The 13,362-nt window shown below is 35.6% G+C and overlaps 1 protein-coding gene across 8 annotated transcripts in view; it reads left to right on the plus strand.

Moving 5' to 3' along the window:
- HDAC9 (histone deacetylase 9) overlaps positions 1–13,362 on the plus strand; it is a 939,997-nt gene that overhangs the window by 113,996 nt on the left and 812,639 nt on the right. The window lies entirely within an intron of this gene.

Below are 13,362 nucleotides of genomic sequence, written 5' to 3' on the forward strand. Positions count from 1 at the left end.
ATAAAGGAGCTATTTTTCAAACAATTCAAATCTAGTAAATTTCTTACTAGAATCATCACCTCTGGGAGTGCCTGGGTGGCTCAGTCAGTTGAGCATCTGACTCTTGATTTCAGCTTAGGTCATGATCCCAGGGTCATGAGATCAAGCCCCACATCGGGCTCTTTGCTGAACAGGGAGCCTGCTTAAGATCTCTCTCTGTCTCCCTCTGTCCCTCTCCTCTGCTTGAATGGCTCTCTCTCTCTTGCATTTATCACTTATCTAATAAAGAATGTAAGTTCTGGTTAAGAGAGTTTCTTATTTCAGGCAATGTAAGGTAAATCAGTTTGTACCATGATTTTAAGCCTTTTTCAAATATAACCCGCATTTTAGCTTTAGAATTAAAGGATGTTGAAAAGAGTTCAATATAATGTAATTGAGTCACTTAGAAGGCCTATTTTAAACCAGTCACTTCCTTTTCTTTCTTTGTGCCCTATGAGACACGGACTTGCAGAATCAGGAAAGCATTGTTTTTGTTTTTTTGGGATTTGCTATATTATGTGGAACCAAAACCAAGTTAATATGAGTAGTGCTTTTAAGCTCAAGGTAGTAAGTGACATTGAAATTTTCTTTTTCCCTTCTAAATTTGGGCCTGAAGGAGTCATGTTAGAAATTGACAATTTTTATTTATTCATAATGAAATGATCCTTTTTATTTATAGCCAAGTTCATCATTTTAACACTTAATCCTCCGTGACAGTCTGGAGGAGGGGAAACTTGGCAACCCTTTATTATTATGTTTTTACCATCAGAAAGTATTTATTTGTAATGAGAGCATGGCAATGACGTAAAGGATAGGAATGAAATACTCTTTGACATTTTTATACAGGGCGGCCTTTCCTTTGGAGTCATGACGGTGAATATGACCATAATTACTTAAAATACAGGCAAAGTCCCCTGTAAAATACAAAAGCATGTAACTATAGGTGTGGAAGGAGAACATCTAATGATAAAAGGAGAAGATGTCGGCCTTGGATTAATGTTTCAGAAACCCCATCAGTAACCATCTACACAACATTTCATGGACATTTTAAAGCAACTCACAAGCTCTTGCCATGTTTCACCACCTTTGTGACTGTAAAAATTCACCCACCAGAGAAGCCCACTAACTCACACTGCCAATATTATAAATCTAAGATATTTAAAACGTCGATTTTCAGGCCCTGATAGTGTATCTTGAATACAAATATAGTACTTAGTGGATGAGTTTCTTATATTTGTTTTGGGCCTGGCAGTGCTGTCAGATCTTGAGGGAAGCCCAGTGTCAAGGGCATATGAAATGATTTGACTTTTGCCCCTGCATGTGAGAATGATGAGCTTTGATGAAAGTGTTGGTATCCTCATGATTTCCTTCTGACACAGTCATAGTATATATGGCTATTAATTGACTTGGTCTCTGTGACATACAGATGTCTGCTGGAATCTACTGATGACAAACAGAAAGAAAGACCTACTTGATAATGGGTATTTCAAACCTGTGCCTGAAAGAATGAGTTTTGTGGTCATGCATTCAGCAAGTGTTTTTGAGTGCAGGTTATTGTGCTAAGCTCTGAGGATGAAAACTGTGCAGTGAAGACCTGGCCCCTATAATGATAGACATTGAAATCCATTTGGAAGGACATAAATAAACAATATTTAAAGCAATATAAAGAAGTGAATTGTTGAAATGCATTATTAGCCCTGTCAGTGGTGAGCTCAGGCTGTGGGGTCAGAAGAAATAGGTGTGAATCCCGGTTGCCTTATTCACTGTCTTTTTTACTCTGAGCATGTTACTTAGCCTCTCCAAACTTTTATTTCCTCATTTGTACAATGGGATGATAATTGTATCAGCCTGCTAGGCTGGATCAGGCAACGCAGTTGAGTTTCTTGTTGAGAATCTTCTTTTGGTTATTTCATAAGACAGAGGAAGTGTCTTTTCTGTGTCCCTCTCTTGGAACATCCAGAGAAGAGCGCATTCTCAAAATTAGGTGTCAGACTATCATATTCAAGTTGTAGTCCATCCTGCATAGCTGAAGACCAAACCACAGTTTTACATAAACCTTTTCCTTATTGAAGGTAGTTGTTCATTTATTAATGCAAATGCCTTGTGCCTTGGGTGTGTGAGCCCTAAAAATATACTTCCAGGGATAAAAATAGATCTCTTGGAGTTCTGAGATGCTGCTTAATCAGAACCAGCTGCAAGCTGTCTAGAAAATGCAAGTTATATGAGCCAGATGGCTTTTGCCCTTTTTGCTTTAGACAGCATGTAATTTGGATAACTACAGCTACAGTAATACATTTTGCCAGTCACACTGTTTGATAAACATATTTGTTGAGAACAGCCACTTCCAATTAGAGACCCAGTAAAATGTTAATTTATTTTAATAATTTTTCCCTCTGGGGTAAGATCAGGAATACTTTTAACAGAAATGCCTGTTCACAGGAGAGAGTACTGTTGAAGGTTTCTTCTATGCCAGTGGTTAATTTTTAGGTTTGGCATTTAAATAATGATGAGGAGTATTCATGACCTACCCTTCCAGTTTTTTTTTCTTAAAATTTAGTGTATATGTGAGGAACCATGATTTTCTATATTTAATAACTATATTTGTTTTACCTGTGGAAAGATGGTTTGGCTAGTTTTAACTTTCTTCGATACGAAGCTAATTACTATAAACTCTGATAATAGTTATTGAATTATTGTTTGTACCCACAAACCATCATTAATGTGGTATTTCTGGGATTTTGCATTTATGACTGTGATCTATTAAGAAGGAATTTTCTCTAGTAATTGATATAACCATGAGTGATTTCCACTGACTGAAGATAACTAGTCACTAATATTAGCTAAATTCTAATTTTGTCTAGTTCTTGTTCAGCTCTGATAAAACCACAAAGCTAAATGTTTGGGCTATTCACACTCTAAGGCATAAGCTCAGATACAGCCTGCTTTTAAGAGATGTGAAATTATCAGTTCCATTTTTCACTAGTGGCACCACTTCTTGGAAAAGCATTTTGAAGCCTTGATCATCCATTACATGTGATGAAGTATTCTCTATTTCTTGAGACATCTACCAGGTAGCAAATAATAGATTGCTGAGCACCTCTGAAGGATCTCTCGTGTCATAATTTTTCTGTAGTTGCAAGCCTTCCAGCCTTGTGAGTTTAGCAGTCCCCCAGTGGTCTTTCTTCCTTACCCAGTTTAAAAAGGAGAGGGTATTTCATCTATAGGATTAGTGATGTTAGAACATAAATTTCACTATAATAGTAGCTTCAGGTTTATTTACTGTTACTGTAGTACCAGGAACTCTGCTAATCACTTTATACATTACTGCATCTAAGCCTACCAATAACATAGCATTACAGGGTGTATATTTTTATCCTGTTTTACAGATAAGGAAGCAATGGCTTTGGAGTATAATTATTCAACATCATACCGAAAGTGTCAGAGTCAGAATTTGAAGCTACTGTTGTTTTAATGGTTTCTCTGACTCATGCTCTTTAATTCCACCCATTAAGCTATGAAAAGTGGCATTTGACTTAGCCATAGCTGTTTTCTCAGAGATAAACAGATGCCTCTGTCCATTCTTGTATAGCAGTGATCTTCTTAGAATTTATTTTAAGCTCAGATTAATATGTGAAAAGGTCTAATCTCTCTCACTCCGCTTCATTAGATTTATTGTAACTAAGGTACTTTAAACCTAAAAGTCATATCACTGGGGAAAATCTCATTTTGGTGCTTTTCCAATATGTAATTAAGAATTATATTGATACGTAGTGCTTTGAGAAACTGGTAAACACTTGTGTGTTATGAAACGGCATTGGAAGCAAGTGTTTACCAAATTTACCAAAGTGATATCCTACTTTTATGTCTTTAACAAACTAATAAGATAAAGAAATTCAGTAATGAATAGAGCAGTTCATAACTGTATGTTGTGTCCCAGGCAGCAGGAGATAAAGCAAAGCGTTATTTATAAAGACATCTTAGCTGTAGTACTGTCCACTCAAAACAAACTGAGGATCATGGAAGTATTTTATTATACTGTTATAATTATTTACATATGGAACTATAAAATACTTTCTTGAAAGATAATATAAAATGACAGAAAAGCTTGTACTTAAGTACTATGGTTTAATAATGGACTTATGCTATCAATTAGCAAATAGTTGATATTATTTGTTGTTTCCTGGAAATTCAAGGGGGATATGGGTCAAAAAATATTACTTTTTAGTAAATTGATTATTTCTTTTCTCATTTAAAATAGTATATTTAAATAATTATTAACCTGTTTTCTTTTTTTTTTTAACGTTTTTTTTTTTTTTAATTTATTTTTGAGACAGAGAGAGACAGAGCATGAACAGAGGAGGGGCAGAGAGAGAGGGAGACACAGATCGGAAACAGGCTCCAGGTCTGAGCCATCAGCCCAGAGCCTGACACGGGGCTCGAACTCACGGACCGCGAGATCTTGACCTGGCTGAAGTCGGACGCTTAACCGACTGCGCCACCCAGGCGCCCCTTAACCTGTTTTCCATATCTCACACAGTACACTCAATTAACATATAGATTCAAATGTGAAATCTGATAGTGCTTGACCCAGTTGAAGAAAACATTTAATGTCATTATATGGGAGATATAAATGGCCTAGAGAGAGTTTCAGTCCTTTCTTTATGTGGAGAGATATAACTTGGAATGACCCAACAAGGCTGCTTTAGTCCATATGTATCACTTTTCCATTAACATGTGAGGTGGTGCTATGGAAAGGAAAAGGATGCATGAAAAATGATCTCTTCCAAATTTATCTGTGTTTATCCTAAGTGGGTAAATTGTTCCTTTTTCACTGTATGAAGGTTTAGTAGGTTAGTAAGTAGTCTGGTTTGTTTAAATGATTTAATAAGGCAGTATTGAGCATCTAAAGAAATGACTTTATCCTTGTCCTCAAAGAGCTTTTGGCATTTGGCACCGAAAGGGTACAATGTTATGTGACTTAAAATGTGGTCCCAGAACAATGTGATTCTTGGAGGTTAGTGACTCCAATGAAGGTAAGATAGATGAAGGGAGATCTTTTATTCTCTTTATCCCATAAGGGACTTTTTTTGCTTTTGTCTTCTTGAAGAGAAGACGAGTGTTCGGCTGAAAATGTATGTTATCGACCCTTGGGCTCCATTGGCATATTTCAAGCTGTTATTGTCAATCGTATAAATACATGTTTAGACAACTTCTGAAACACGTCTTGTTCCTTGAAAATAGAGAAGTCACTCATCTTGGTGTATCAATTCTATAAGATGGCTCTCTAGAATTGTGTCATTTCTTCATTATGGCTTCTCTTATCTTGTACCTCTTCAGAAGGCCTTTTTTTTCCTCCCTTTCTTTTTGCATTAGATAAACATTATTTTATTTCTAGGTGTGAAACAGTATGAGATATAGGGATGTATGTATGCATGTGTATAGGTGTGAGAGAGAGACAGGGAGAGAGAGAGAGAGAGAGCAAGAGGAAAGAATGGGAAGAGGGAAAGAGAGAAGCAAAAGAGAGGAAAGTGATGGAATGATTGAGTGATTGGTTGGTTGTATGTGACTGTGGCTTTTCCTGAAAATTTTCCAGCTGTTGTTGGCGTACTGAAAAGTTCATCCAAATCTCATAATTTCTTACGGTTTTCAGTTAAATCTTGTAAAAAGATAAGCAACAATATTATATACGCATATAAGTTGCCTTTCCAATATTTATAAATCTTAATTCTTTTTTTATTGTATTGGTAAGAATGTCAGGCTTTCATTCCCATGTTAGTGATGGGCATCATATATACATCTGACTTTATTGAAAACAACTCCGTTTAATGCTTAATAGGGTGATAACTCTACATTAAACTATCCTGGTTTACTAACCCATGAACATGTATCCAGATAGTTACATTTTTTTGAGGGAGTGTTCTGTTTTAATTGCTTTTGACTTATTGATGTCATAAATTTATTAATAGCTTTCCCAATACTAAATCATTCTGGATTTCCTGAAATAAACTCAACTGGACATGTTTTATCATGATTTTAATATGCTGCTGTGTTTGATGTATATTTCATCTAACATTTTTGCCTCCATGTTCATAAATAATACCTGTAGTTTTCTGTTTTGTCAGCTCTTTTTCAAGTTTCAGGGTTAAGTGTTAGTAGGCTCGTCATTTATGATTGAACAACCTGCACGTCATCACCTATCCTATCACTCTTTGCCTAGCTACAGTACTTTTACAGATGAAGGTAGTATGGTATCTTGAGAAAGGGACCTTTTTAAAACACACAGGCTACCATATCACCTAGCAGAAAGGTGAGGGTTACTTGAACATCCTACAACAGATTAAAAAATATGTATATCCCCGTATTTTTCTATGCCTTCACTGTTTAAAAAAGTAACATATTAAAATCATTATGGCCTGGAAACTTTATTTGGCAATAGTTGTTTACTTCAATTTTTTCTAGAATTGTTGGTCTGTTTTGACGTATATTCTACTTTAAAAAATTTTTAGCAACAGACTGTATATAGGAATCTATATAATTTTTTAAATCTTTTCTGAAGTAGTGATTTTTACCTCTCATTTTATTTTTGGGTCTTTCTTTTGAGAGCAAAGATTAGCTCTTTCTGCTTTCTCTCTCTAAATCCCTTTACTTACTAGAATTGTACATATTTTACTATTTTTAAGAAATAATTGTTTATATCTTTAGTGTTACTTTCCTCTTGCTTTCCTTAGGTATAGTTTACTCTCTTCTTAAAAAATTATTTGCATATTTGTATTGAATATTTAGTTAATTTATTTTTGTTCTTTATTTGCAAAGGGCCTTTCAAGGTACGTTTTAGGCTTTCTAACTTAACTGTAACTGGAGCATTCTATTTGTAGGACCTCTCTGCTGCTGGATTAGTACAGGTATGTTACCTGCGTGAGGATCCTTTGGAAATATTTAGCTTGAAAAATTGACACTGGGACTTAATCTAAAATCTGTATCAGGATTATACTGACAATGTCTAGTGTTCTAAAGTGGCATTTTGGCCAGGCGTGGTGGCACGCACCTCTAGTCCCAGTTACTCGAGATGCTGAGGTAGAAGGGTTATTTCAGCCCAGAAGTTCTGGACTGTAGTGTGCTACGCTGATCGGGTGTCCACATTAAGTTCAGCATCAATATGGTAACCTTCCGGGAGTACAGGACTACCAGCTTGCCTAAGGAGGGGTGAACCAGCCCAGGTCAGAAATGGAGCAGGTCTGAGGTGGCATTTTGTTCTCTAATTTTCAAAGCAGTACTAGTTATCCAAAAAAATTTGGAATACATATAGAGAAACACACTTTATAACTGTATAACTACTGTATAACAAATTACTCCAAAATTTCATAATTTAAGACATCATAGCCTTAAAATATTTATTTTCTCACAGTTTCTGAGAGTCAAAAATCTGGGAGTGGCTTATCTGGGCTTTTCTGGCTCAGTGTTTTAGGAAGTTGCAGTCAAGCTGTTGGTGAGTGCTGTTGTCATCTGAAGGCTTGAACAAAGCTGGAGGATCCATTTCCAAGATGGTTCACTCACATGGCTATTGGTTACAGTCCTGAGTTCCTCTCTGGCTATTGGCAGAAGGTCTCAGTTCCTTGCCATGTAGACCTCTCCACAGAGCTGATTGCTTTCCCCAGAGTGAGTGATCCCAGAGAGTAAGATAGAAGTTCTAATATCTTTTATGAACTATCCTTAGAAGTGACATAAGGTCCATTCTCCTTGACCCCACCTTACCAACCTTGATACAGTGTGGGAGTTGACAGCACAAGGAAGTGAATGGCAGAGGGGGGGGGTCATTGAGTTTAGTCAACACACATATCTCAGGTTATAAAAATTGTCTTCAGCCTACCATCCACACATAGTGGATCTTCCAGTGTTTTATATTTTTCCCCTCCCAATGCAGATATGACCTTGAGCATTTGCAAAAACAAATTAGAATATATGTTGTTTTTAACCTTTTCTCACATAATGGCACCATCACAAACAATTGTCATGTTATGAAATAGTGTTCTAAAATAGGATTTTTATTTGCTTGGTTGACATCCATTCTGTGAGCATGCCATAATTTATTTCTACCAATCTACTAATATTGTTTTTAATTAGGTCATTTTGGGTATTTGACTAATGTAAATTGTTTATTAATTTTTTTGCCTCTAATATTGTACCATAAATTCCTAAAGATGTCATTGCTGGGATGAGGCATATAAACATTTGAAGGCTTTATACATATACTCCCAAAATGTTCTCTGGAAATTTGTATTAAAGTTATGCTCCTCTTGACATAATAAAAAAAAAGTCTGGCTTCTTCTATGCTTATCAATACTATGTAGTATATTTGAAAAATAAAAGGGCCTTATAGGGAACATGGTATCTAACTGTAGTTTTAATTATTACTTTTGGACTACTAATAAGGTAGGAGAATTACTCTGACAGCCTTATCTCTGAATCTGCATATTCTTTTTCTTGATGTTTAAGAGTATATCTTTCTTGTAATTACTTTTAAAGGTGCAAGTAATTCTCATTAAAAAATATTATGGTTTTCTTTGAAAATGTATTTTATTGGACTTTTCCTTCAGGGCTACACAGTGGGACTGTTCTGCAGTGAGCTTGAAAATGTTGGGAAATAATTAAATGACTGAAGCACTTTCAAGGTACTGATCACTTAGTTTGATGGCTACTAAAGTATCGCTTCCTTATATTTTATTGTTTGAACATTTGCTAGAATAATCGATTAAAAGTAAGAAAAGATACTTTTTTTTTTACTTTTGTTGTCAGCCATCTGCCAAAATTTGGTGAGTGTTAAGGAACATTTGTCCAGAGATAAAAGCATAATTGAGAGTTGTGTAGTCTTTAAAAAAAAAAAAAGATAGAAAAGAAAAGAAAAGAAAGAAAAAGGAAAGGCACTCTCAGCATTCTCATGGCTGTTTTTACTTGAAAAGTCTTCCTGCCCAGCACTTTCAGATCACTGGTGTTCACAGTGACATACCAAAAAATTAACCTCCTGGACAGTTTTCTGGATCTCAAAAAATTTTCCTTTTGATAATAATTGATTTGTAACTTCAAATGTCATTAAGAGGCTGAGACAGTAAGCTGCGGTGGAACATGAGCACACGTTGTCTGACAAGGCAGAAGCAGAGTATAGCAGGGAGACCTTGGGAGTCTGAAGGGCTTTTTGACAGGCAAATCTGTTCCTTACTTGCTTTGTGAATGTTGGCCCTTTTAATTTCCATTTTCTCACCTGTATAAAATAAAAGAAGCAAAAAGCCTCCTTTCCTGCATTGTTTTCAAAATTATATGCTATACACATAATGCCTGGCATGCATGGTACATGGATGAAGCAACAAGAATAACTACAGAAATGTATAATTTTCTTGGAAAGTGATATTTTCACAAGACCTAAACAAAATGGAAAATTCAGGGATTTTCAGGTGAATATTAAATTTATGCCATAATTTTGATCAAGAATGTATGTGATGTTGTATGTGGATCTTGAGAAATTTAACAGAAGACCATGGGGAAAGAGAAGGGGAAAAAATAGTTACAAACAGGGAGGGAGGGAGGCAAGCCACAAGAGACTCTTAAATACAGAGAACAAACTGAGGGTGGATAAGGGGGGGCGGGAGGGGGAAATGGGTGATGGGCATTGAGGAGGGCACTTGTTGGGGTGAGCACTGGGTGTTGTATGTAAGCCAATTTGACAATAAATTATATTTTTTAAAAAAAGAATGTATGTGATGGATGGGGGAGGGAGGAGGCATGGGCAAATACTTGTTTTTTTGCACCAGTGAAAAAATTTGCTGTTATTATACTTATAAAAGTTTTCTAAAGGATTCAAAATAGAATAATATTAGCCATGACTTTCTATTCCAAAGTGACCATGCCAGGCAAAACAAGTCGTAGACAAATCATATGAACATAAAAAGGAAATGAATAGATGTGATAGATTCTGTGGAACTGGCTCTAGATGTATAATACATACACATTCATGATTTTGTTGGGGGAGGGTTGGATCTTGAAATGGATTTGAAGAGTGGATTGGCTTGCACAAGACTAAGGGAGAGGCAGTGTTCTAAATCTGGGGATAGTATGAACACCCGCACAGACTGGCATCCACCTGGTATTTTGCTGGGAGCAAACTGACATAACCTTGCCTCGAGAATCTGTATTTGAGATTCAGTATGAATAGGGAAAGCGTAATCAGAATACCGAGAACCTTGATTATCAGGCAGAAGAAATTAAGCAGATACTAGATCATCACTTGAAGCTCCTGGAGCAGGAGAGAAGTCATGATTCTCAGGTTTGAGAGTCTTTAATCTAGGAGTGATGCAGTGCCCCTGTCACAATCCAGATATGAAGATGCATGATGAAAGTCAGTTTGATAACCCAGCAACGAGGTGTTCAGAGTCCAAACACTGCATCTATCACTTCTCTCTTGCTCAAGAACTTCTAGTGGTGTGTTCTTGTTCCTTTATGAATTTATTGTTATAAAAAAAGGGAAATTAAAATGTGAGGTGGTTAGGGGCGCCTGGGTGGCTCAGTTATTTAAACATCTGACTTTGGCTCAGGTCATGATCGGCTTGGTTCATGAGTTTGAGCTCCATGTGGGGCTCTGTGCTGACAGCTCGCAGCCTAGAGCGTGCTTCAGATTGTATGCCTCCCTCTCTGCCCCTGCCCTGCTCACTCTCTCCCTCTCTCTCAGAAATAAATAAACATTAAAAAAATTTTTTTTAAATGTGAGGTGGTTGGTTAATGGTTATTTACCTTTGTGTGGCTTTCCTTTGTTGTTCTTGTTGTTGTTTTTATCTTAGCACCTTATTTTTCAAGTAGGCCAAGAAAATGCATGCTTTTAAAATCATGTAACTATAATTATACAATTACATTTACTCTATTGTTTCACATTTTTTTTCTTTTCTGGGCTGCTCACTATTAGTTATCCTGGCTTCTGAGCATATTTTGAGCCCCCTTTTTTTGTATTTTGCATTAATATTAGCCTCAGCATCCCATTTAATATTCACACATCCTTGTAAAGCAGGTGATGTTTTCCCATTTTACAGATATGTACACTAAACTTTCTCAAAATTAGACATCTGTTGGTGAGTGTTGGTGTAGAATGCTCTGCTGTATAACATGATGCTTCCTAAGAGAATCTGGGGGATGCACAAATTTTGGCAGGAGGAATGAGTTCTAAACTAAGAACAGTAATGTTCATTTTTTTATGCCATAGAGAGATAGATAGGGAAGTTAGTCTCTCTTGCAGGAATCCAGTTTAATTCTTTCTCAGGGGTATAATATCCAGTCATATGGCTGTTCCTCTGCTTCCTGAGGAAGTGAAATTGTTCACTAAATTGGGTGGTGGCCTTCCATATTTAAATATAGTTAGAGCTTGCTTTAGTAAAACTGTTCAAACCACGGAAAATGTAAAATATTTGCTATCCAGAAGATTCTAATACTCTTCAATGATGAAAAAGAATATCTTGTTTCTACTATACTAATTATGAGTTTTCCGTATAACTCTAGCTTCTGAAAGAAATGAATTTGTTTACCATTAATGAGAAGAAATTACTTTTTCTCCTCCTAAAAATTATGATGCATAGCACAAGTTTTATAGGCTGTAGGGAAGTTCTTAGTTTCTAAAGTGTAAAAAACATTTTGAAAGTCAAATTAAATTGGACACCTTCTTATTATTAAAATTTCTTTAAATGCTCTGCCTGCTATGGGTTATAATTCTTGGTTTCAAGTACTAATGGAGATGTTACTTGCAAGTTAAACTCTGAGAAACATGCTTGTGAATTCTATTGTAAGTATCTCTTTTAATTGCAGTTCTTTTAAAGAGGAAGTTAACACTTAAGTATATATTAATTCTTGACAAGGACCTTATTGAACCTAAGCAAAAAATGTTTTAAAAACTCAGGTAGCTGTTAGAATTATGTGAGAATCTGAAACTAGCAGAGTAATTATTAGGAGTTTCTTAATCTCTTATTTTTTCCAAAATGGAAAGGTCTCTTTTTTTCCTTATGAAAGGAATTCTCAAATGTAAGAAAGTATCCAAACTATACTTAACAGTATAAATTAAAAAGTGAAAGCTTCTTATAAACTTATCCCACTGAAATGACCACTGATTACAGTTTAAAATATATTCTTCCAGAACTTTTATTTGCAATTACAAACCTATATTGCCACTACATACGTTTGACATAGGACTGAGTCATACTGCATATGCTATTTTTAAAAAATTTTTTAAAATGTTTATTTATTTTTGAGAAAGAGACAGAGACAGAGAGAGTGTGTGAGTGGGGGAGGGGCAGAGAGAGAGGGAGACAGAATCTGAAGTGGGCTCCAGGCTCTGAGCTGTCAGACAGCACAGAGCACCCCCCCTGGGGTTCGAACTCACAAACCACAAGATTGTGAACTGGGCTGAAGTCAGATGCTTAACTGACTGAGCCACCCATGTGCCTTGCATATGCTATTCTTTAATTTGTCTTTTCTTACTGAATATTGACCTATTGATCTATTTCTGCATTAGTAATTACAGATTTACCTCGTGGGTTGTTAACTTGTTTGTTTTGCTATTTTAATAACAGTGTGAAAAATATGTTTTGTTTTTTTTTTTTGTACTTCTCTATTTCCTTAGGCTATGTTCATACAGTAGAACTGTTAGGGAAAGGTAATGCATCTTTAAATTTCCATATACCTTCATAAACTGCTCCCCAAAAGGTTTTACCAATTTATTATCTCATCAATATTGCATGAGAAAGTTATTTGACCTTACTCTTTTTCAGTACTGTGAATAATCAATTTTTGCTAATCAGAAAAGAAAAAAAATATTTCTTTGATTATTAGTGAGGTTGAAAGAAATGTCCTATGTTTGTGGGGCCTTTGTATTTCTCTTGGGGAGCAGTTTGCTTGTGATATTTGCCACATTTTTCTTAAGGTGCTTATTTTTCAAATGAATTCAGAGCTTATTAGTATATCCTCAATACATATTGTAAATCATTACATACTTTGAATTTTGCCTTTACTACGATATTTGTTGCACAAAACCTTAAAAATTTGATATACTCACATATGTCATTCTTTTTCCTTATGTTTTCTGGCTTTTGTTTCTATGCTAAGCATAAAAACCACAAGTAAAGTTTGTTAGACACCTAAACACTTTATGAGCATGCTGTCATTCAATCCTCATAACAACCCAATGAATAAGATACTATTAATCCTTTTTTTTATAGATGGTGAATAAACAACTTATCCAAGGTCTATAGTTTTAAATGATAGCACCACAATTCAATATAGGCAGATACCTCCCAAATCCCAAGAATTCTGATCCAA

Source organism: Prionailurus bengalensis, chromosome A2, assembly GCF_016509475.1.
Source record: "Prionailurus bengalensis isolate Pbe53 chromosome A2, Fcat_Pben_1.1_paternal_pri, whole genome shotgun sequence".
NCBI lineage: Eukaryota > Metazoa > Chordata > Mammalia > Carnivora > Felidae > Prionailurus > Prionailurus bengalensis.